This window comes from Puma concolor, chromosome C2, assembly GCF_028749965.1.
Source record: "Puma concolor isolate L17-30 chromosome C2, mPumCon1.1.hap2, whole genome shotgun sequence".
Lineage (NCBI taxonomy): Eukaryota > Metazoa > Chordata > Mammalia > Carnivora > Felidae > Puma > Puma concolor.
The window spans coordinates 125,216,037-125,240,859 of NC_141675.1; the positions used below are offsets into that span (position 1 = coordinate 125,216,037).

General features: G+C 37.7%; 1 long non-coding RNA gene across 1 annotated transcript in view; it reads right to left on the reverse strand.

Annotated features, from left to right (window-relative positions):
* Positions 1 to 24,444, reverse strand: part of LOC147577525 (uncharacterized) — a 38,879-nt gene extending 14,435 nt beyond the window's left edge. The window contains exons 1-3 of the long non-coding RNA XR_015255851.1: positions 24,175 to 24,444; positions 22,547 to 22,641; positions 18,284 to 18,329 (exon numbers count right to left, since the gene is read on the reverse strand). This is a non-coding gene — a long non-coding RNA (uncharacterized LOC147577525). The remainder of the gene's footprint in view (positions 1 to 18,283; positions 18,330 to 22,546; positions 22,642 to 24,174) is intronic.
* Between the last annotated feature and the right edge of the window lie 379 nt (positions 24,445 to 24,823).

Sequence of the window (24,823 nt, forward strand, 5' to 3'; positions counted from 1 at the left end):
TTTTTCTCTCAAAATAAATAAACTTAAAACAACAACAACAACAACTCTGTCTTGGACAAAATGTTTAAGATGATTAAGAGTGGAGATATTGAGGGGCACCTGGGTGGCGCAGTTAGTCATTATCTCCTGGTTTGTGAGTTCGAGCCCCATGTCAGGCTTTGCATTGATAGCGTGGAGCCTGCTTTGGATCTCTGCCTCCCCTTCTCTCTGCCCCTCCCCTGTTCATGCTTGCTCTCTCTCTCCAAAATATATAAACATTTTTTTAAAAATGTGGAGATATTAAGAAGATGATGGTTATACCAGAAGTCTGGAGGGAACAGGGGTAGAGACATATTTGAAAATCACCTATATAAAGATTATATTTTTAGCTCTAGGAATAGATTACTTAATAAGAGCTCAGAAATGATCCCTGAATCACTCTATAATTTGAAAATTTGGAATAGTTCTTAAAAAGTTTGAAGTAGGCCATGATTGAAGTAAAAGTAAAGCCACTAGTGTTTATGTCTCAGATCCCAAATAAAGAAATGTATAGAAGGGAGGGTGGGGCGCCTGGGTGGCACAGTCGGTTAAGCGTCCGACTTCAGCCAGGTCACGATCTCGCGCTCCGTGAGTTCGAGCCCCGCGTCAGGCTCTGGGCTGATGGCTCAGAACCTGGAGCCTGTTTCCGATTCTGTGTCTCCCTCTCTCTCTGCCCCTCCCCCGTTCATGCTCTGTCTCTCTCTGTCCCAAAAATAATAAACGTTAAAAAAAAAATTTAAAAAAAAAATAAAAAAAGAAGGGAGGTGAACACTATTGAGTTCTGGGGAGGTCAAGATAAGGACATATAAGTGAGCACTAGATTTGGCAACTGGTAACCACAACAAGAACAATTTTAGTGTGGAAGAAGTAATAAAGCTTGGAAGGTTGAAAAGAAATAAAAAGTAAGTTCAAAAACATATAGACAATTATTTTGAGAAGTTTTTGAAATGAAAAGGAGCAAAGAAAATATATAGTAGTAGGCACAGAAGGTGGAATCAAACAGAGTTTTTGGTAAGGTGACAGATAATGTATTATGGGATATATGTAGGCTGAGGAGAATTATCCAGTAAAGAGGAGAAAATCAATGCTATGTGAGATAGATGATATATTTGTAGAATGGAAGTTATTGAGAAGACAACAGTCTTAAGAGTGTTAGGATCCTTTTATTGGAAAACCACACAACTTGATTTTTGGGGAGAGGGAAGATGGCAGTGTAGGAGGACGCTGGGCTCACCACGCGTCCTGCTGATCATTTAGATTCCACCTACACCTGCCTAAATAACCCAAAAACTGCCAGAGGATTAGCAGAACGGAGTCTCCGGAGCCAAGCGCAGACGAGAGGACCACGGAAGAGGGTAGGAAGGGCGGCGAGGCGGTGCGCGCTCCACGGACTGGCAGGAGGGAGCCGGGGCGGAGGGGCGGCTCGCCAGCCAAGCAGAGCCCCCGAGTCTCGCTCGTAAAAGCGGAGGGGCCTGATGGACTGTGTTCCAACAGCAAGCGCGACTTAGCGTCTGGGAGGTGATAAGTTAACAGCTTTGCTCAGAAAGCGGGAAGGCTGGAGGACAAAGGACAAAGCAACTCTGTGCTTCCGCGGAGCCAAACCTCCGGCAGCAGCAGCAGATCTGACTCCCTCCTGCTGCCACAGGGCCCCTCCTGAAGTGGATCACCTAAGGAGAAGTGAGCTAAGCCTGCCCCTCCTGCCCCCGTGCACCTTGCCTACCCACCCCAGCTAATACGCCATATCCCCAGCATCACAAGCCTGGCAGTGTGTAAGTAGCCCAGACGGGCCACGCCACCCCACAGTGAATCCCGCCCCTAGGAGAGGGGAAGAGAAGGCACACACCAGTCTGACTGTGGCCCCAGCGGTGGGCTGGGGACAGACATCAGGTCGGACTGCGGCCCTGCCAACCAACTCCAGTTACACACCACAGCACAGGGGAAGTGCCCTGCAGGTCCTCACCACTCCAGGGACTATCCAAAATGACCAAACGGAAGAATTCCCCCTCAGAAGAATCTCCAGGAAATAACAACAGCTAATGAACTGATCAAAAAGGATTTAAATAATATAACAGAAAGTGAATTTAGAATAATAGTCATAAAATTAATCGCTGGGCTTGAAAACAGTAGAGAGGACAGCAGAGAATCTCTTGCTACAGAGATCAAGGGATAAGGAACAGTCACAAGGAGCTGAAAAGTGCTTTAAACGAAATGCAAAACAAAATGGAAACGACCACAGCTCGGATTGAAGAGGCAGAGGAGAGAATAGGTGAACTAGAAGATAAAGTTATAGAAAAAGAGGAAGCTGAGAGAAAGAGAGATAAAAAAATCCAGGAGTATGAGGGGAAAAGTAGAGAACTAAGTGATACACTAAAAAGAAATAATATACGCATAATTGGTATCCCAGAGGAGGAAGAGAGAGGGAAAGGTGCTGAAGGGGTACTTGAAGAAATTATAGCTGAGAACTTCCCTGAAGTGGGGAAGGAAAAAGGCATTGAAATCCAAGAGGCACAGAGAATTCCCTTCAAACGTAACTTGAATCGATCTTCTGCACAACATATCATAGTGAAACTGGCAAAATACAAGGGTAAAGAGAAAATTCTGAAAGCAGCAAGGGATAAACGTGCCCTCACATATAAAGGGAGACCTATAAGACTCGTGACTGATCTCTCTTTTGAAACTTGGCAGGCCAGAAAGAATTGGCACGAGATCTTCAGTGTGCTAAACAGAAAAAATATGCAGCCGAGAATCCTTTATCCAGCAAGTCTGTCATTTAGAATAGAAGGAGAGATAAAGGTCTTCCCAAACAAACAAAAACTGAAGGAATTTGTCACCACTAAACCAGCCCTACAAGAGATCCTAAGGGGGACCCTGTGAGACAAAGTACCAGAGACATCACTACAAGCATAAAACATACAGACATCACAATGACTCTAAACCCATATCTTTCTATAATCACACTGAATGTAAATGGATTAAATGCACCAACCAAAAGACATAGGGTATCAGAATGGATAAAAAAAACAAGACCCATCTCTTTGCTGTCTACAAGAGACTCATTTTAGACCTGAGGACACCTTTAGATTGAGAGTGAGGGGATGGAGACCTATTTATCATGCTACTGGAAGCCAAAAGAAAGCTGGAGTAGCCATACTTATATCAGACAAACTAGACTTTAAATTAAAAGCTGTAACAAGAGATGAAGAAGGGCATTATATAATAATTACAGGGTCTATCCATCAGGAAAAGCTAACAATTATAAATGTCTATGTGCCGAATACTGGAGCCCCCAAATGAATAAAACAATTACTCATAAACATAAGCAACCTTATTGAGAAGAATGTGGTAATTTCAGGGGACTTTAACACCCCACTTACAGAAATGGATAGATCATCTAGACACACGGTCAAAAAGAAACAAGGGCCCTGAATGACACATTGGATCAGATGGACTTGACAGATATATTTAGAACTCTGAATCCCAAAGCAACAGAATATACTTTCTTCTCGAGTGCACATGGAACATTCTCCAAGATAGATCATATACTAGGTCACAAAACAGCCCTTCATAAGTTTACAAGAATTGAAATCATACCATGCATACTTTCAGACCACAATGCTATGAAGCTTGAAATCAACCACAGAAAAAAGTCTGGAAAACCTCCAAAAGCATGGAGGTTAAAGAACACCCTACTAAAGAATGAGTGGGTCAACCAGGCAATTAGAGAAGAAATTAAAAAAATATATGGAAACAAACGAAAATGAAAATACAATTATCCAAATGCTTTGGGACACAGCGAAGGCAGTCCTGAGAGGAAAATACATTGCAATCCAGGCCTATCTCAAGAAACAAGAAAAATCCCAAATACAAAATCTAACAGCACACCTAAAGGAAATAGAAGCAGAACAGCAAAGGCAGCCTAAACCCAGCAGAAAAAGAGAAATAATAAAGATCAGAGCAGAAATAAACAATATAGAATCTAAAAAACCTGTAAAGCAGATCAACGAAACCAAGAGTTGGTTTTTTGAAAAAATAAACAAAATTGACAAACCTCTAGCCAGGCTTCTCAAAAAGAAAAGGGAGATGACCCAAATAGATAAAATCATGAATGAAAATGCAATTATTACAACCAATCCCTCAGAGATACAAACAATTATCAGGGAATACTATGAAAAATTATATGCCAAAAAATTGGACAACCTGGAACAAATGGACAAATTCCTGAACACCCACACTCTTCCAAAACTCAATCAGGAGGAAATAGAAAGCTTGAACAGACCCATAACCAGCGAAGAAATTGAATCGGTTATCACAAATCTCCCAACAAATAAGAGTCCAGGACCAGATGGCTTCCCAGGGGAGTTCTACCAGACGTTTAAAGCAGAGATAATACCTATCCTTCTCAAGCTATTCCAAGAAACAGAAAGGGAAGGAAAACTTCCAGACTCATTCTATGAAGCCAGTATTACTTTGATTCCTAAACCAGACAGAGACCCAGTAAAAAAAGAGAACTACAGGCCAATATCCCTGATGAATATGGATGCAAAAATTCTCAATAAGATACTAGCAAATCGAATTCAATGGCATATAAAAAGAATTATTCACCATGATCAAGTGGGATTCATTCCTGGGATGCAGGGCTGGTTCAACATTCGCAAATCAATCAACGTGATACATCACATTAACAAAAGAAAAGATAAGAACCATATGATCCTGTCAATCGATGCAGAAAAGGCCTTTGACAAAATCCAGCACCCTTTCATAATAAAAACCCTTGAGAAAGTCGGGATAGAAGGAACATACTTAAACATCATAAAAGCCATTTATGAAAAGCCCACAGCTAACATCATCCTCAACGGGGAAAAACTGAGAGCTTTTTCCCTGAGATCAGGAACACGACAGGGATGCCCACTCTCACCGCTGTTGTTTAACATAGTGCTGGAAGTTCTAGCATCAGCAATCAGACAACAAAAGGATATCAAAGGCATCAAAATTGGCAAAGATGAAGTTAAGCTTTCGCTTTTTGCAGATGACATGATATTATACATGGAAAATCCGATAGACGCCACCAAAAGTCTGCTAGAACTGATACATGAATTCAGCAAAGTTGCAGGATACAAAATCAATGTACAGAAATCAGTTGCATTCTTATACACTAACAATGAAGCAATAGAAAGACAAATAAAGAAAGTGATCCCATTCACAATTGCACCAAGAAGCATAAAATACCTAGGAACAAATCTAACCAAAGATGTAAAAGATCTGTATGCTGAAAACTATAGAAAGCTTATGAAGGTAATTGAAGAAGATTTAAAGAAATGGAAAGACATTCCCTGCTCATGGATTGGAAGAATAAATATTGTCAAAATGTCAATACTACCCAAAGCTATCTACACATTCAATGCAATCCCAATCAAAATTGCACCAGCATTCTTCTCGAAACTAGAACAAGCAATCCTAAAATTCATATGGAGCCACAAAAGGCTCCGAATAGCCAAAGTAATTTTGAAGAAGACCAAAGCAGGAGGCATCACAATCCCAGACTTTAGCCTCTACTACAAAGCTGTCATCATCAAGACAGCATGGTATTGGCACAAAAACAGACACATAGACCAATGGAATAGAATAGAAACCCCAGAACTAGACCCACAAACGTATGGCCAACTCATCTTTGACAAAGCAGGAAAGAACATCCAATGGAAAAAAGACAGTCTCTTTAACAAATGGTGCTGGGAGAACTGGACAGCAACATGCAGAAGGTTGAAACTAGACCACTTTCTCACACCATTCACAAAAATAAACTCAAAATGGATAAAGGACCTGAATGTGAGACAGGAAACCATCAAAACCTTAGAGGAGAAAGCAGGAAAAGACCTCTCTGACCTCAGCCGTAGCAATCTCTTACTCGACACATCCCCAAAGGCAAGGGAATTAAAAGCAAAAGTGAAATACTGGGACCTTATGAAGATAAAAAGCTCTGCACTGCAAAGGGAACAGTCAACAAGACTAAAAGGCAACCAATGGAATGGGAAAAGATATTTGCAAATGACATATCGGACAAAGGGCTAGTATCCAAAATCTATAAAGAGCTCACCAAACTCCACACCCGAAAAACAAATAACCCAGTGAAGAAATGGGCAGAAAACATGAATAGACACTTCTCTAAAGAAGACATCTGGATGGCCAATAGGCACATGAAAAGATGTTCAACGTCGCTCCTTATCAGGGAAATACAAATCAAAACCACACTCAGATATCACCTTACGCCAGTCAGAGTGGCCAAAATGAACAAATCAGGAGACTATAGATGCTGGAGAGGATGTGGAGAAACAGGAACCCTCTTGCACTGTTGGTGGGAATGCAAATTGGTGCAGCCGCTCTGGAAAGCAGTGTGGAGGTTCCTCAGAAAATTAAAAATAGACCTACCCTATGACCCAGCAATAGCACTGCTAGGAATTTATCCAAGGGATACAGGAGTACTGATGCATAGGGGCACTTGTACCCCAATGTTCATAGCAGCACTCTCAACAATAGCCAAATTATGGAAAGAGCCTAAATGTCCATCAACTGATGAATGGATAAAGAAATTGTGGTTTATATACACAATGGAATACTACGTGGCAATGAGAAAAAATGAAATATGGCCTTTTGTAGCAACGTGGATGGAACTGGAGAGTGTGATGCTAAGTGAAATAAGCCATACAGAGAAAGACAGATACCATATGGTTTCACTCTTCTGTGGATCCTGAGAAACTTAACAGAAACCCATGGGGGAGGGGAAGGAAAAAAAAAAAAAAGAGGTTAGAGTGGGAGAGAGCCAAAGCATAAGAGACTGTTGAGAACTGAGAACAAACTAAGGGTTGATGGGGGGTGGGAGGGAGGGTGGGTGGGCGATGCGTATTGCGGAGGGCACCTTTTGGGATGAGCACTGGGTGTTGTATGGAAACCAATTTGACAATAAATTTCATATATTAAAAAAAATAATAAAAATAAAAATAAAATGATTTATTTAAAAAAAAAAAAAGGAAAACCACACAACTTACCACATGGTTAGTTGAAAATAATTGGGTTGCTTTAATCCTATATTAAATCATGATTCCTGAAATATCTGATTTTAACAATTACATTTTTATATTTGAGGTGATTTTACGCTTTGTTTCCTCTTGCCTATAACTGATATGAAGGATTGGAAGCTAAGAACAAAGGGGCATCAAATACCTAACATTCTAAACTGAAGCACAAAAAATTCAAAGCCAAACACCCTGCTTGTAGCCAAATTCACTATGCAACCCTCACCACTAACCTCCACTGCCCTATCCCCCGCCCCATCCACCCCATTAAAGTGAATACTAGGGAAAGTGGGAGGTGAATCTCCTTAGTTTTGAAATTTTATCCTAGGAAGAGAGTGCTATGGCTTACTCTGCTTACAAGGGGGAGGCCTACAAACAAAAGTACTCTCTATCTTCCCATTAATAGGGTAACATATCCCTGTGTTGGCCCAGGAATATCCTGGTTTATGCCTCTAGACCCTTCTATTGTCAAAAGCAACTTGGTATAGACAATGAAATGTATGGTCATCCTACCCAATAGCCAAGTAAGGAGTAACACTTTCTAGATGGGAGACTGGCATTGCATTTCCTGGAAGGAAGTCAGTTTATGCGATGAACTCACTAGTCTTTTTCTGGGGCCTATATGAGAAGTCAAAATAATAATAATAATAATAATAATTATTATTATTATTATTATTATAATATAAATAGTCTAGAAAAGACAATGTGAAGAGATAGGAACAATAGAAGAGCCTGCATATCCATGGAGAATGCAGCAGATTTCTATGAGTCAAGTAGAAATTAGAAAAGGTAGTCAGGTTTGAGTTATCTCCCTGGTCCCCCACCAGTGAAAGCCGAACACAGAATGTAGAAGGGCTGTGAGGTAAGAACAGGGCTGAAGCCTTTGGAGGTGGAAGGAAGACAGGAAAAGCAGTTAGAGGAACTACAGCCAGTGAATTTCCTGCCTCTGGGATTGTGACATGGGAAGGAATATCTCATAGCTCCCAAAGAATCACACTTGTGCCTGGAAAAGCAGCCTGTGATGCCTGTCAGAGGACATCCACAGCTGACCATTCCTATGTTTACAAGTATTTACAGCAGGGAAAATGTACCAGTGAGGTTAAAAGATTATTGCCTATTTCTGCAATGCCTCCTCCCACCTGTCAATGGGGTAATCAAATCCAGAAATAAGAGTGCAAGGGCAAAGCCCTGGAAATGAAAACACTCCTTGGTCAGTATTGGGAGGACAGAAGATGATGAAATTGAAGTTTTAGATTGAACAAGACTTTTTAATAATAGAAAGTGACGGGAAAGTGATGAGATTTCCCAAGATGTCATTATGGGTTGGAAAAAGGATAATCAGTGAAGCATTGTTGAAGCAATGATTGGAGAAAATTAAATTATCTTGGGTTTGTATATCCTCAACTTTAGTTTGTCCGGTAAACTTATTTGATTAAAAACTTACTTGTTCTCCCACCCCACCCCATTAATCATGTCATTATTACAAAGTTACGTTTGGGGTTTTAGGGATTTGAGGTGTGCGTGCGTGTGTGTGTGTGTGTGTGTGTGTGTGTGTGTGTGTGATTTGTTTTACAAGGTTGTTTTTTTAATTGTGGTTTATTTTACTCATGAGATTAAAGAGTGGCTTGTGATTAATTCTGAGCTCTAAATACAGAACTTCCTTCCCTTTCTAAAATATAGCATTTTCAATCACCAAAAGCAATAATATCTAACCCAGGAGGTAAAAAACATAAAAAGCTGATACATTAGGAACCTGCTTTCCCATCTTGCCCTGCAGTGCACTAAATAAATGCAGAGGTTTTGACTGTTATCCATTTTAATTCTCAGCTACAGAAGGGCAAGTCAAGTAGGTAACTAGCCTCTATAGATCTCTCCAAGAAAAACTGAAATGATCAACTTCAGGCAGCTAATCTAGCACTGGATCAAAACCCCTCAGGGAAATATTTATGTTTTACTAGTTTACTCAGAGAAACAGCTCTAGGGATCTGCAGATATCCTCTGTGATTTTGACTGAAGGAAACACTGATGCCAGAGCTGAAGCTTGTGATTTAATCATAGAAGCAATTCAGCCTTTAGCAATCCTATCTCCTAAGAAATCAATAGCTACACTTTCAGTTCTATTAAAGGATTTTTTTTAACTTCTCCACCTGACCAAGATATTAATTTGTATATGTTCTATTGTCTGCCTTTCTGGTTGGTATTTTGAAATGTTGAAAGACTAACTCAATGATTCAGTTTGAAATACGTTCCCCAAAAGATCATCATTATTTTAATTATTTATTGATTCAAACACCATTTTCCAAACACTACAGTGCTTTAAAGAATTATCTCCAACATCCAAAGATAACATTTCACATCAGTCTTCCAAACATGTAGTCTTCCAGTCAGTTGAAGGTGGCACAAAATAACCTTTAGAAACAGATTCTGAAGAATTATCTGTTCAGAAACAGAGATTTCTGTTAAATTTTTAGAAAAAAAATTGAAAACAAAAATCCAACTGAAGACCCAGAGAAATTGGAGCAACTCAAGGAAGATCATGGCCTACCATAATGTCTAGAGGTTGTGAAATCTGGGACCATCTACATTGAAATTCTCAAAATTTCCACATGATGGAGCTATCCACAATATGCACACTATACAGAGGTTGTGGTTTTCTCTGTTAAGAAAAACATGGCTTCCTTCTCTGATTTGCTCTATAGTAAGATATTTCATTCTACCTTATAATAATGGTTAAGTTATTACATTTGGATATATGTGGATTTCATTAAATTATGGAGTATACTGAGCAATAGGGGTGTACTGAAACCAGCATTATATACCAACCAGAACTAATGAATTCTTTTTTGAGGGCTCATTATCTAACTATGTGTCCTTGCTCAGTCACCTAAATGTTCTACATCTCATTCTATCACTTTAAAATGGAAGGTCCTGGAATAATGACTTTCTAAACTCTATAAATTTCAATTTTAAATGTTAAAATTATTGGATACCCATAAATCTTATACACTATTATTAAGGATAGGCATTTTCTTTGCCATGGGAGCTCAAAGATCAATAAACACTTGATTTCTGACAATACATATTGAAAATATTTATATCTTCTAGAAAATATGTTTTATTATATTACAATCAATGTTCGAACTGATTTAGTAGAAGAAATAGGGCAATGTTCATATCAATTTTGCCTCTGGACTTTGGGGATGGAGACCAATATGGCCCTAGTCACAAGGTCTTATAATTAGTTTATTTTTATCAAATACTATAGGAGAACAGAATGAAGGCATTTCTAATTTTAGCAAAAAGAATGTTTAGAGAAACTAACCAGAGTATATGTATTACAGGTTTTCTAATCATCTAGGTATCACCAGATACCAAAAAAGGACCATGTCTTCTGTTTCTGTGTGTAACCTACCTTGGTAATATGGAAATATATATCCATCCACAAATCTTTAATAAGTTCCTACTATGTGTCAGCCACTGTTCCAATGATTGGGGATAGAGTAGTGAAAAAATTCACCAAAAAAATTCTAAACAAGAATATATATACAGAGAGAGACAAAGAGGTGGAATGGGGGGGGGGGAGAGAAGGATTAGAACTAAGATATTATGTGTACTTACACTAGACGTTTCATTAGAAGAACAATTTCTACTCTATCTCCTTCGTCAAGTTTCCTCTCAGTATACTTAAGAATAAAAGGAAAACAAACACTTAAATTCAAAGGCATAAGAATAAATATGGAAGTAGAATACTTGTGTCTACATCTGCTGAACTCTTAGTACAACACCCTTTTAAGAATGCTCAGTCATTTGTTCTGGGTACAACTGGTACTTGATATCCTAAACACTTATTCTGACATCACTGTGTTTATTGGCAAAAGGTCACATAAAATAAATCTAGAAATACAGTCTCCTTTTCCAAATGCTTGATTTTTGATGATCTTTTCTCTTAAGTTTTTCTAAATGATGGTTCATTTAAGTGAAAGTTTATTAAATATTTATGTCACTTTTTTTCTCATAATGTTTGAATTGTACAGTTTTATCAATCTGCAATTTAAATCTCTGTTCTTACTCATTTTTACTCTTAATTTACTCTTCCATTAAGAAGCAATAATAAATCATGCATGGAGGCTGTTCATAGCTGAAGAAAGAAGTAAGCATTTCCTAAGCTCAGAATGTTAACTGCACCCCTTTTTGTTTCTATCACTAAGAATATACATTTCTGTACTTTTTAAATATATTTTTAAACTATGACTGCTAGTGTCAGGCACTGAGCTCATTGCTGGGAATATGATGACTGAAATATGGCCCCTTGTCCTTGCTGAGATCTCATTTAACATGGAGAAACAAAACACACAAACAAAAAGGTAAGATGCAATGTGATTAATTACGCTGTGTTCCAAATAATAAAGGATCATAATAAAGAAAAGGGTTATTTCAGAATAAAAGGGTTATGAAACCTTCATAGAGAAAACATTTTCCTTGACTCTTTAAGAATGAGTAGAAGTTCACCAGAAAGGGAAGAAGTAAGGGTCAATACAAGCTAATTTGTAAGCTAATTTAATATCTTTAAAGGTATTTAAAGGTATAGGTAATTGTGAATGGTACAATATGATTAGAAATCAAACTCTATGTGAATACTAAATGTAATGATTTTCACGAGCAAATTTTTTATAAAGACAAGTTACTTGATGGCTAATTATTCTATGTATCACCTTTTTAAGATCTTAGTCTAATATAAAGATCAGATTAATTCTTAATTTTTAGAAGATACATATACTCTATAATGTTATCAGTACACTGATCATGATCTATTGGCACCACCCTGTTTTCTTTCTTTCTTTTTTTTTTTTTTTTTATTTTAGGCAGAGAGAGAGAGTGCATGCAAGCAGGAGATGGAGAGAGAGAGAAAGAGAGAGAGAGAGAGAGAGAGAGAATCTTAAGCAAGCTCCTGCTCAGCACAGAGCCTAATGCAGGGCTAGATCCTACATGCCCGGGATCATGACCTGAACCGAAATCAAGAGTCAGATGTTCAACCTACTGAGTCACCCGGGTGCCCCTGTTTTCTTTTAATTATAACTTCTTTCTTAGAAAACTCTGGGTCTGCTGCCTAAAAAATTATTTCTATGTCTACTTCTGAGTTAACAATATATATATATATATATATATATATATATATATATATATATATGCCTCTATGTCAATGTTGTCAATCTTTTTCTGTGAAAATTTGTGTTATATTCAAACTTTAGGAAAAGAGCCTTTTAGGTCAAGATATTTCATTAATATTTTTGACATAATATACAACATCTAGTTTTATTGACCCAATGTATATATGTTTTCTGTTATACAGCAACAACAAAATCTTATGTTAATTTATTTTCTTCAAAGAGCTTTGTTTTGTTTTTTCCTATGGCTCACTTAGGAGGAAAAGAAAAAAGGAAACATGAGGGAGAGAATGGAAAACAAGGTCTTATAATGGAAAAGAAGAAGTTTTATTTCTATGTTTAATAGATCTCTAAAGCTTCCAAAAAATTCCCACAATCTATCTCCTCAGACAGATCAAGGAGGTATTATAAGAAACCTATAGCAGAAAGAAAATGTCAAGGAAACATCACAGATATAAAACAGATTTTTTCCATGAACAAATTGTTTCTAGGACATATATTCTATAAATGTCCAGCACTTGCCTTGTGCAGGTGCTCTTGACAAATAATTCAGGCACAGAAATTCTACAATGTTAAAATATGATTTCTTTATTATCCTTTCTATACAAATGAAATCTAAATTCAAGTTGAAATACTAATAAAGTATATATGCTTAATTTTTGCTTCTGTCATTTGAAAATGGAGAATTTAAATGTCAATACAAATGATTGTATAAATATGCAGTACTTTGGAAATCACAGATTCTAAAGTTTTTAATGCAGAGATGTCAGCACTCTTACAGATTCTAAAATACATCATTTACTCTTATTTCTGTTATATGGTTTTATAATACCCATTTTAAGTAGCTAGAGACTGTTACTCTAAATTGAGTTTCTCAGAAAGGGACTTTTTTAAACCATAATAACAACAAAGTTATTACTAAAGAGAAAGGATTTATTCCCCAAGTTTCTTTGTAAAAGTCAATCATGCCTGCAGAGGAACTTGATTAATGGTGCATAATCTACAGATGTTATGGAAGCATTGTAAGTGAGAATGTTAATTATCTAACTTTTTAGCAGAAAGATAAGAGTTTAACCTTTAGAAAAAGAAAGACAGGACTAAATAACTCATGGGAATTTGTAATGGGATAGTGAGCTCTTTGTATTCACAATGGCAACTGAAATTCATCCCAGGTGACAACTGACAGAAACACATGAACATCAGTTTCCACCAAGGCTGACACATGAAGTGTTGGCAGCCTCTTCAGCTTCATTCTAAATAAGAGTCTATACCTCTAACGTGCTCAAAAATACCAGCATGCACACCAGAAGAAATTTATTACCATGGGTTACTTGAAGACAATTGAAACTCTAATAAAGGCTCAGAAATTACCAAGCTACCAAAGCTCTAACTTTTCAGGCTACTCTATAATACAGCTACTTATGATGAATCATAGCTTGCCTATAATCTCATCTGTGTTATTTGAATACTATTTCTTGCATTTTCTTTTCCCTTGTTTTCCTCTTTTGGGGGGGGGGGTGGTAGGGAAACACTGTTTTTTTTTTTTTTTTTAATAAAAGCTCATTGATATGTTAATATATACCAACACTCAAAGTCTCTGTTCCAACAGAAATCAAAGTTAATATAAAACAAAGAATTGCAGAAGTCAGTTAGCTTAATTATGTAGATGATGAAAGGCAAGAAAGACATTTTATTTTAACAATATATAATATTTCTCATGAAACCAAGACATGTTAGATGATAAATCTTTCGAATTGAAATTCAAGGCCAGCAATGTTAAACTTTCAGACATAAACTACTCCTTCTACCTGTTTTAATATGGGCGTTCTTCAGAGATTTTTGCCCTTAACCTGTTTTTCTCTTGCTCTGCATGTTACCAAGGTAATCTGATTATTGGTAGGTTTTCAACCACTACAGATATATTGATGACTTCTAACTCAATACCTCCAAAAGAGCTTTATCAATCATATCCCAGGAAAACATATCCAATTGCTTACTGTGTATAACATATATAAATCCCAGTCTACAAAGCTAGACACTAACTTGATGGATTTTCTTTATTTTTCAATAATTTGAACTTACATTTTGAAAGCCTATTTCACCTGAAAATGGAAACTTGATTTTAATCAGTTGAAGGAGCAATCTGCTTTCTCCCTAGACTTGCTTTATAAACTCTGGAGGCACAGTAGGGTTTTGGACAATGTGCTTACATACCCACCTGTCATTTGCTAAGCTGTCCCTTTTCCCAGTTTGTACTTTGTTCATCAGACCACAAAAATAAGTGCTGCAACCTCTCCTCCCCCAACTTCACTAAGTTCAGCACATTTTCAGCCATGTACGAGCCACTCTAGGACACATGGAAAATACCTTCCTGATCCCAAACCAGTCAGGGCTATGGGAAATTCCATGAAGCCCTCTGCCTAGCCAATCTGCCTAGACATACCAGGAGATTTCTTTTTGCCCTTGTTCTTGCATGTTATGAATGAACTCTGTAACTTGCCAAATCTCCATATTGTGGAGTTGAATATGAGAGGTCCCTTCCTGGAGTCCATGACTTTTCTTTAGTCTAAGAGGAAAGGAGACTTACAGAAGAGGAATCTTTTTATATCTATTTTTTTTTTTCATGAGGATTTTTGAAATCTTTTCTCTATGGCAAGTCCTAGGCTTGTGGAAACCAAACCTAAGAATTAACTCTTGATCTGCTTTATTGTAATCATTTCTTTTCATGTGGCAGTATAGAAGGGATACTCTAAATTTCCCGGGCTAGAATACCAACAGACTCCAAGAAAAGGAATTAAAACATCACTGATAACTCATCATGTTATCTTACCTCATCATTCTCTTCATACATATCTTCCAGAAATAATATACACTCAATAGGTCAAAAGTCATTATCTCCCACCCAAATCTATCTACTTCCTATGTGCCTATCTCAGTGAATGGCATGTTTATCCATCTAGTAGCCCCAAACAAAAGCATCTATAATACCCAAGAATTTACTACATCCCCCAACATCCAGATAGTAACACAGTCCTATTAATTTGAATGCTATACTAGCTTTCAAATCAGTTTCTTGTTTTCTGGACAAAGTATTAGGTTAAGCCCTCATGGTTTTCTGCCTGTACTATTTTAATAGCTCCAAACTGATCTAATTTCCTCCAAATTCATCTTCAACAAACAACACTGAAAAATATTTTCTCTAAAATATTATACCAAACAATTCTGTAAATAATTACTTTGTCTGAAACCTCACTCTCTTCTATCTCTCCTTAATCCCCACCTGTCCCATGAAAGATATCAAGCATTATGATCCTGCAAAGCTTTTCCTCATTATCATTACCTCCATTCTCATACCATTCTTCAAATACATTGTGATATAACTTGCGGTTATCTCTCTGTCAGCACTTTAATGTGACAGGTGAGGAGGCATGGACCGTATTGAAAATGAGTATGTTTGTGTTCTAAGTGCCTAACTCAGTGCTAAGAATATACCATATTAGATTAAATTGAACCGAAATGACATCCAACCTCCCCAATCAGTATGACTTGCCTAGTGGTTCCAATTCTGTACTCTCTTGCTCGATTCCCAAATTCAGACTTTCCTCAAAGCCTTAGTCCTCTGAATGTGGATGTTCTTATCCTACTGAATATCCTGTATGATTCATCATTTTATTCTTCTGGATATAGGCCTACAAAAGTAATCAAAAATTGAAAAAGTAAGTCACTTATTAATGCCATGGGAAACAAAAATGTTTTCAGGAAAAATAACTAAGGCTTAGTAGTAAATAGCATTTACATAGTTATAATGTAAACATAATATATAAATCATCGAAAATGACCACAAAACTGCCAGGGATAAAAAATGTATGGGGAAGTAAATAGCTGGAAGTCAAAAGATACTATCTGAAAGTGAGAAGTCATGAAGGAGAATATAAGTACATTATTTGGAAATATAGAATAATATAAAAGGGCTATGGAAAGGGGCGCCTGGGTGGCCCAGTCGGTTAAGCGTCCGACGCCTGGGTGGCGCAGTCGGTTAAGCGTCCGACTTCAGCCAGGTCACGATCTCGTGGTCCGGGAGTTCGAGCCCCACGTCAGGCTCTGGGCTGATGGCTCAGAGCCTGGAGCCTGTTTCCGATTCTGTGTCTCCCTCTCTCTCTGCCCCTCCCCCGTTCATGCTCTGTCTCTCTCTGTCCCAAAAATAAATAAACGTTGAAAAAAAAATTAAAAAAAAAAAAAAAAGGGCTATGGAAGAATAAAGGAAGGACATGGAACAATCTGGAGGGGACCTAAAGATTCTAACAGTTTTTAAACAGACATTCAACAATTCTACTCCATCCAACTTCATCTACCCTTCTACATGTCACTAGCGCTAGTCAAACTTCTGTGCCTTTTAGTAATTCTTTAATTAAATCAAATTGATTGTCAGCTCTCCCACTGTGGAGGATTCAGCTTTCTGAGTTCTGCCTTGTCTGTTGCATCTTGTTCTGCTGGTTTGCAGCCTCAAAAAATTTACTGCTGGGTCTGCTACTGCCTCCACTCTAATTCACCTTGTTAGTGGGTTTATGCCTTTAAAAATATGTAAATGTATACACATACATATTTATATGTTTATATTTTATTACATATTTATTATATATATATATATTTATTATACCTAAATATACATATATATTATATGTATTTTATATATATACATATATATGTATATATATATATATATATATATATATATATATATATATATATATTCACTGAAGATATGGGGGGAGTTTCAGATAGAGAAGAGGTAACTATTTATACTCAAACTGCCATTTTTTCCCTATGATTTTTCTCCTCACTTTCAAAAGTTCTGTCATTCTTATTCACAAAACATTTTAATTCAGGTAATTAAGTTGTCTAGTAACTATAATAGCAAAACTGAGAAATTCATTTAATTTTGAAGTTGTGCTCTGTCTCAGCACTAGCATTCTTCATGCTAGACCCCACAGGACATGTGGTTGACTTTTTCTCTATTTCCTCATTTTGTGCTCTTCCTCCTCTTCCCACCATCCGTCCCTCAGCTCCTGTAGGAACTAGAAAGGGTAAGAGGCAGAGCCAGGGAAAGAGCAAGAAAGATCTTACCTTACTGGTTACTGGAACCAGATCTGGAATTGGTGCTCGCTAGTCTTGGTGTATATTGAAAAATGAATATTTCCTTTATGGACTTCTTTTGTAGGTTCTTTGTAAAACACCACCCACTCCTTATCCACACACTCTTGGAACTTCCAAATGTTGCTCACCTGACATAGTAATGACTCTCTTTGTGGTGTTGCTTACTTCTCCATCCTCAACCTCAGACAATCCATGCTGCTCAGCTCTCTAACCAGGTGCCATGGTCCTTTAAGTCAAACCTAGCACAAAGCTATCTCTCAAGCTCACTTTCAGTCCATAGATCCACTGACTTGACAACACATGGAGTGAATGTGACTTCCAGTGCAGCACCTCTCTTCACTCTCATCAGAGCAACTGCCCATCTACAACATCTGCCTTTATGATTTTCTAGGATTGGAGTTGGTGCCATCCATTGTGCAGGCAACCCAAGTAGAGCTCTCCAAGGCATTCCATTGACGTTCCTCAGATTCAGTACAAGGTGACAGAAAAGCACTTTATTCCCTTCTCCTATGGGTGGCGGGAATACTATCAGAATGCAACAAACTTCTCTAAAGAAATATTTTTCTTCATCTCTTCACTTTGCTCTCTCAATGGGCATTGGGCTATAAAAGTTATACAACCTGCTGGAGGATCTCCTCAGCAGGTTATGACTACGTGGCCTAGAATCTCAATCTGGAATGGTATTCCCCTTACTGTTTCTCTTCATCTTGGCGGCTTAGTCAAACATAATCTACAGAGAGTCACAAATATAAATCCTCTTTTCCTCTAGCTAGCCACCTTTAGCAAATCACCTAACCTCTATAACACGAAAAGTTGACTGTAATGATCTATGGGAGTTTTCTAATCTACAAATAAGCAAGAAACCACAGAAACACTTACATTTACTTTCATGACTGGCAAAAATTATCAATCCAAGAACATCCCTCTGTAAGAAAGTATAGAAAATAGCTTATTTAGATATGTTATATAGACTTTGTCTTCATTTGAATCTTTAGTACTCAATAAACCTGAGAGCTGGCTAGGATTTAGAATAACCTGGACACTTGCTCACTGTTGCTAGAATGGTAAATTTGTACAATAATTTTGGAAAACAGTTTGGTATTATTAAGTAAGCCTGAATATTTATGTGATCTATGGCCCTGTAGACTTTTTGTACTAGAGAAACTCTTGCATGTAGGTACCAGAAAACACATACCAAAATGTTCACAGTAACATGTTCATAAGAGTGAAAACTGGAAACAGACAAAAGTCTTTCAACAGTAAAATGAATAAATGGTGCAATTTCATACTGTAGAATACTATGCTGCAGAGAATATTAATCATGTTTAATATGCATGAGTCTCTGTGGGGAATAAGTTTAGGAATTTCCTAAACTTGCACCAATGGGTTAACAAGGCTTCGAGCAGAAAGTGGTCACAGAGTGAAAGCGCCCCCCAGAACAGAACAAAAATGTAGAGCAGGAAGCCGCTTCCATAGGATGAAAGCATTCAAGAATAGGTAAACAGGTAAACAGGGTGAAAGACTGCCACAGCAGGGTGAAATTGCTCTAATTTTTTTTTTTTTCCTAATTAGCAAAAAAAGTGCCTTGTCAACCTTGGGGTAGCATTGTCTATCTGTCTTATCCCCTACGCAAGTTAAGATCAACAGACACAGCACCTGGTGCCTGCTGCTGCTGTAAACAACCATCTGCTTGGCACCAGGATTTTGTTTTGTATTGACCCAAACTCCTAACACCGCATATCTTTTAAAACCCTTTTCTCTCACACACATTAGTTAATGATCACTGTTTCACTGTCTCCTTCTTCACACCCATCACATTTGTAAGCCTTCTGATCCTAATAAATACAGAGCAAGAACCCTTACTTGGGGCTCCTGTCTCCTCCCAGACATTAGCCTCTCTTGTATTAAATTCTGTGTCTGGTCTGTTGCTGGACAAGAGAGAACTCCAGACTCAAAGTCTGTGACAAGTCTCAAAAACATTGTTGAGGGAGAAAAAGAAAGTAATATAAGACAACACACTGTGTGATTCCATTTACATAAAGTGAAAAACTGGGGGCACCTAGGTGGCTCAAGTCAGTTGAGCATCTGACTCTTGATTTCAGCTCAGGTCATGATTTTGTGGTTCATGGGATTGAGCCCCACATTGCGCTCTGCACTGATAGCATGGAGCCTGCTTGGGATTCTCTCTCTCTCCCTCTCTCTCTGTCCCTTCCTGGCTCATGCACTCATACACATGCTCTCTCACTCTCTCTCTCTGTCTCTGTCTCTCTCTCCCTCAAAATATATAAACATTTCAAAATAAATAAATAAAGTGAAAAACTGAAAAAGTAAAAAAGAATATATATAATTTAAGGACACATAGGTTACAAAACCAAGAATGAAAACCAAGAAAATACTAAAATTAAAAATCAGAATAGTGGTTATTTCTGGGGTTCCATGGGAAGTGTGATCAAGGAGGAGCACACAGGGCATTAAAGTCCATTAATCAGGATCTAAACATTAAAAAATGAAACCATGTCAAGAATTTGTATTACAAGAAATTTAATCAGAAATTACTTACATCAGTGATTAAAGAGCTGAGAAACCAAATACAAGAGAGTGAGGTAGGGCAGACACTAGAAAAAGCAGGATTCCACTGTCATCTCTAGGCCAAAGAAAAAAGGGGAGATGGTATTACCAGACCCCAGACTGGAACCACAGGACCTATTCAAGAGCCATTGAGAATATACAGTTACCCCACATGTGTGTTTAAGACAAGGTCGGGGACACAAAATGCCCTGGTTTCTTTCTTCCTCCTGCCTTCCCATCTCCTGCAATGGTTCGCACTGCCCTACCACAGGTGGAAGGGAACTGGGGTCAAGTAACCTGCAAAGTCCTTCCCTCTTGAGATACAGAGTATAGATCTAAGGGCCAATAAACCCAGGACAGGCACATTAGGATGGTAGGTCGTTTTTCTTAAGGCAGCAGTGCATATATATGTGTGCCCACTTTATCATTATTCTTTAAGCTAAATATATACATTTTTGTTTATGTACAATATAGTTTGTATATTCTAGCATGCCAAGAAATGTTTTGCTTTGTGGATTATATCAGCAATTTTGGTACACTACAAGGATCCATGAGCTTTCCAAATTGAATTTTTTTTAATGTAAGATCTTTTAAAATTCCAGTTTCCACACTGGTAAAGTGGACACAATAATGTGTACTTTCCAGAGTTATTTTGAATTCTAAAGGAGATAGTATGCATGAGAGGTCTAGCAGTGTGGCTGTCATAAGGTACAATTTCAGTGAAAGTGACTGGTCAAGCCTTTTCCTCAAGGAGCTGTGAAAAAGCTAGTGAGGTTTTTTTCTGACTTCAAAACTTGACCAGAAAAGACTAAATAATCATATTTTTTTTTCATATTCTTAAGGAAGGCAATTAACATACTTCTATCAATTTTTACTATATTCTTCATGCTTTCCTACTGGCATATTCAAAAGCAGAAGGCAACACTATGAATTATTGCAAAAAGGATGTCCCTGTTACAGTAGCCACTAGTCCAAGGGGTTAAAGGAGAAAATATGCTAAGTACATGCAGAATATTGGCCACCTCACCCAAAAGAAAACATTTAAAATGAAGCAGTAGAGACTTAAAATCACTTCCCATAAACAATGGCAGGAATGTTTAGTTTACTGAGGACTGAAATAATCCCACAGCAGTGCAGTGAATTTTCATTGATATATAAGTGGTTGCCTATTATTTGCAACAATGAAGAGGACTAATTTAACACAAGAATATAGCAAGAGAGGCAATGCCGGCTTAATAATAGGTTCATTCTCTGCAGGAATTCATATGAGTGAGTAGGGGAAATAAGGATAGTTGCAGAGTGGGGAAGAGAAGGCAGAACGAGATGGCTGCAAACCGCATGGCATCTTTGCTTGGAAGTCTATTACATGAATGTGCCAAGGAGCTGTTTCAGTGCCCTACTGTGTGAGTCAAGAAATGTGACTACAACTTGACAAAGTACAAAAGGTAAAGACTGGGTAAAGCTGACAGAGCTCAGGGATCTCTGTTACTGGCTGTTCCCCTTCAGAGTGTCATTGGCAGAAGATGAAAGCAGCCCCTGGCACATAGAGCTGCAGGTGCACAGCCCTAACTTGGTTACAGAGCAGCAGGGGAAGAAAAGGTGTGCCCTTCAATGGAATCCAATTTGTTAAAGGAAACTGTACATTCTGTGAAACTATTTACCCTGATTTGGAAATTAGTGGTTGCCTTAGCAACACTTGAATCCCATGAGGCTCACACACAATGCTAATTTCAATTCACGGACACCTTTACGGGTGAGGAATGCAAACAGTAAGTTGAGTCCCATCTGACATGTCTCTCATAGGAAATGATATTTCCCTCTGCCTATAAAAATCTTCTGATAATTACCCCCATTTATCAATATCTTCCATGCAGCAGGTGATATGCTGTCAGCTTCACGTTTAATTTCACTTGATGGTCATTGCAAGCCTGCAAGGTCAGCAATATTATTCCCATTTTCCAGATGACAAATTAGCTGTAGAGAGGATACATAACTTTCCCAAGGTCACTCAGTGGTGGTTTAAGGATTTTAACTCAGATTTAGCTGATTCCAGAATTCCATGTTCTTTTAGCAATTCTAACTTTGTTAGGAATAATACAAATATTAAAAATAAATAAATAAACAACTTGAAAGTACCTTTGGGATTTTCTCTTACAGTGTCCTTATTTAAAACCTAAGGAACTAGAAACACTAAAAGGCCAAGAGATTTACCCAAGGTCACATGGCAGGGTTGAGAACAGAATCTAGGCTTCAGGACTCCGAGCATTAATTTATGGAAGTCATCTCTGAGCCATCTAAATTGTGATTCTCTCCATGTTGGACTGAATCTCATTGGGTTTTCATGGCTTTTTCTATGTATAGGTAAATATAGATAGAACTGAAATAGACATAAAGACTGGGAGGATTCCTCTATCTTGTTGAGACAGAACAATATTCTGTAAGAATTCAATATTTTTAAACCCAAAACATTAAAGGTGACTGATCTGCACAGGCCCTTCCAAACTGTGGGCATGCACAGCTGCTCATGTCATAAAGTACCCTTGCACAGTTTCTTTCTACAGTGAGATGTCCCACCTGTGTCTGTAGCAGTCACCCTGAAGTTGACAGGAATATGAGTCAAATGGCAGATTCACTTTGCCCCTGGGTTTTCACAGGAGGTAAGGACTAGTCTGAAACAAAATTGAACAGTGAGGGTTATGTATGGTGCTTCTTACTAAACACTTTTCTGTGCCACTGCCTCTTTCATGACCTGATACTCCCTTCCTCAATTACCAGACTCCCAGTGCCACCATACTGTCTGTCTTGCCATACTGTCATCTAGCTAGCCAAAGTCCCCTGCTTTAAAATCCCATTAAGATCTGGCCTCCTCCACAGTAACCTTATGCTCCAAAATTGTCTCTCATTCTTCCTCTTCCTATTCTTATCACAATTGCCATTTCCTTAATGATTTTAGAAAGTTTTTGAAAAAGGATATTTCTGGTTAATTCTGAGACAAAACAGTAGAGGCAATCTTTACATAAAACTCCTCTTGTATTATATAGTAAATGTTTTGTTAACTTGATCCATCATCCTCCTATAAAGCCTTTGTGCCTTGCTGTATGTGTAAGTTTGCCTTGATTTTTTTGTGTAATTACTTTAATCCAGTGCTGGCTTCAGGTTTCAAAACCTTGAGCCCCAAGAACTTTAGCACTCCAAGGTTTAAGAATGTGTCTGAAGACAGAAAACTTGGGAAGGATGACTTTGAACTGAGAAAAGCTGGTTATTGTTTACAGAGTCATTGAATCGGTCAAAATTTAGCAATCCATTCATCTATCAAACATTTATTATATGCTTAGCATGTGCCTATACTTATCATGTGCCTATAAGAAATTTTAAAAGAAAAAAATGAGTAAGGAATAGTATTAACCTTCAAGAAATATGTAACATAGATGGAGAGACGATACATATGTTCATCGCAATTCTTTGTAGTAACTGTTTTGGTGAGAGGGCAATTCGGTGAAAAGATGGGCTTAGATACGGATCAGTCTGAACTTGAATATTGCCTCTGCCACTTATCAAACTCAGCAAGTCACTTAACCTCCCAGGGCTTTGTTTTTGTTTATGTTTTTGTTTTTGTTTTGTTTTGTTTTAATCTTTGAACAACAGAAAATATATGTTTACTTTGCAGGATTGTTTAGAAAAAGCACATACTCTGGTACTATTGTAACTGGCATAGAAGATACATACCTGGCAACTCTTTTTTTCATTATTATAATGATAAAGAAAACCCACATATTATATACAGACACACAAATGACTTAGAATTTGTGAATCCAGAAAGACTTCCAGGATTCTTCAGTGGCTTACAGTGACAAGCATAATTATGGTAAGAGAATGGAGAGAAGAAAGTGAAGACTGTCATGGCCCCATGTTCAAAGGCACAGAGAAGCATGATAGCTTACAGGCTGCTAGTGAGTCTGAGTGGCTGCAGCAGAAGACCAGAAACTAACTGCTGAGGTTGAAAACAAGATCACAAAAAGACTTCATATCCACAATAATGATATGTCCCTGTCTACCTGTAATAAACCTCAGTTATGCCTATCACCCCAAAGTAATTATTCCTAAGCTTAAATGAGAAATCGTATGGTCACCCTACTTAAATTCTATGGTGAGAAATGTTGGTCTAAAATGAAAGGTATAAAGAGTGCCTGAAGAAAGCTAACCTGGGGAATGACATAATCAATTCTGGTTTTAAAAAACACATTCTGTCAGTTGTCAATGGTGAAGGATAGTTCAGAGAAGGCAACCTGGAGGCAAGATAGAATGTGGAAGTAAAGTCAGTATAAGTCACACTTTCAGTTATTTGATCTGGATTACAATCATAGATAATATATCTCTTCAATCTATTTATCACTTACTCTATGTCTAAGGATATTCTAAATGCTTACCTGTGTTATCTCATTTAAACCTCATCACACCATCACAAATGGGTATTATCATTATTATTATCTCTCTTTTTATATGAGGAAACTGAGACCTAGAGAAGTTAAATTATTTGATAATGATTAGGAGGATTCAAACACAAACCCACAGATTCTATCACCAGATCTCATATTTGTAACCACTAAATTATATTGCAATTACATAGGAGTGAAGCCAATAAACTGTTGGCAGGATCCCGAGCCAGAACTTGCCTAGGTAAATCCAATCCTCTCTTCCTTTTTTGTGCCCCAGGATCCCCAAAGAATTATTATATTCCTATTCATTTTTCTTTGTTTGCTTATTTTCTTGGCTTTTTTCCATGATTCATCAAACTGGAACTCAGATAAATCCCCTTGACCTGCAACAGAGCAGAGATGTTGTCCTGGATTC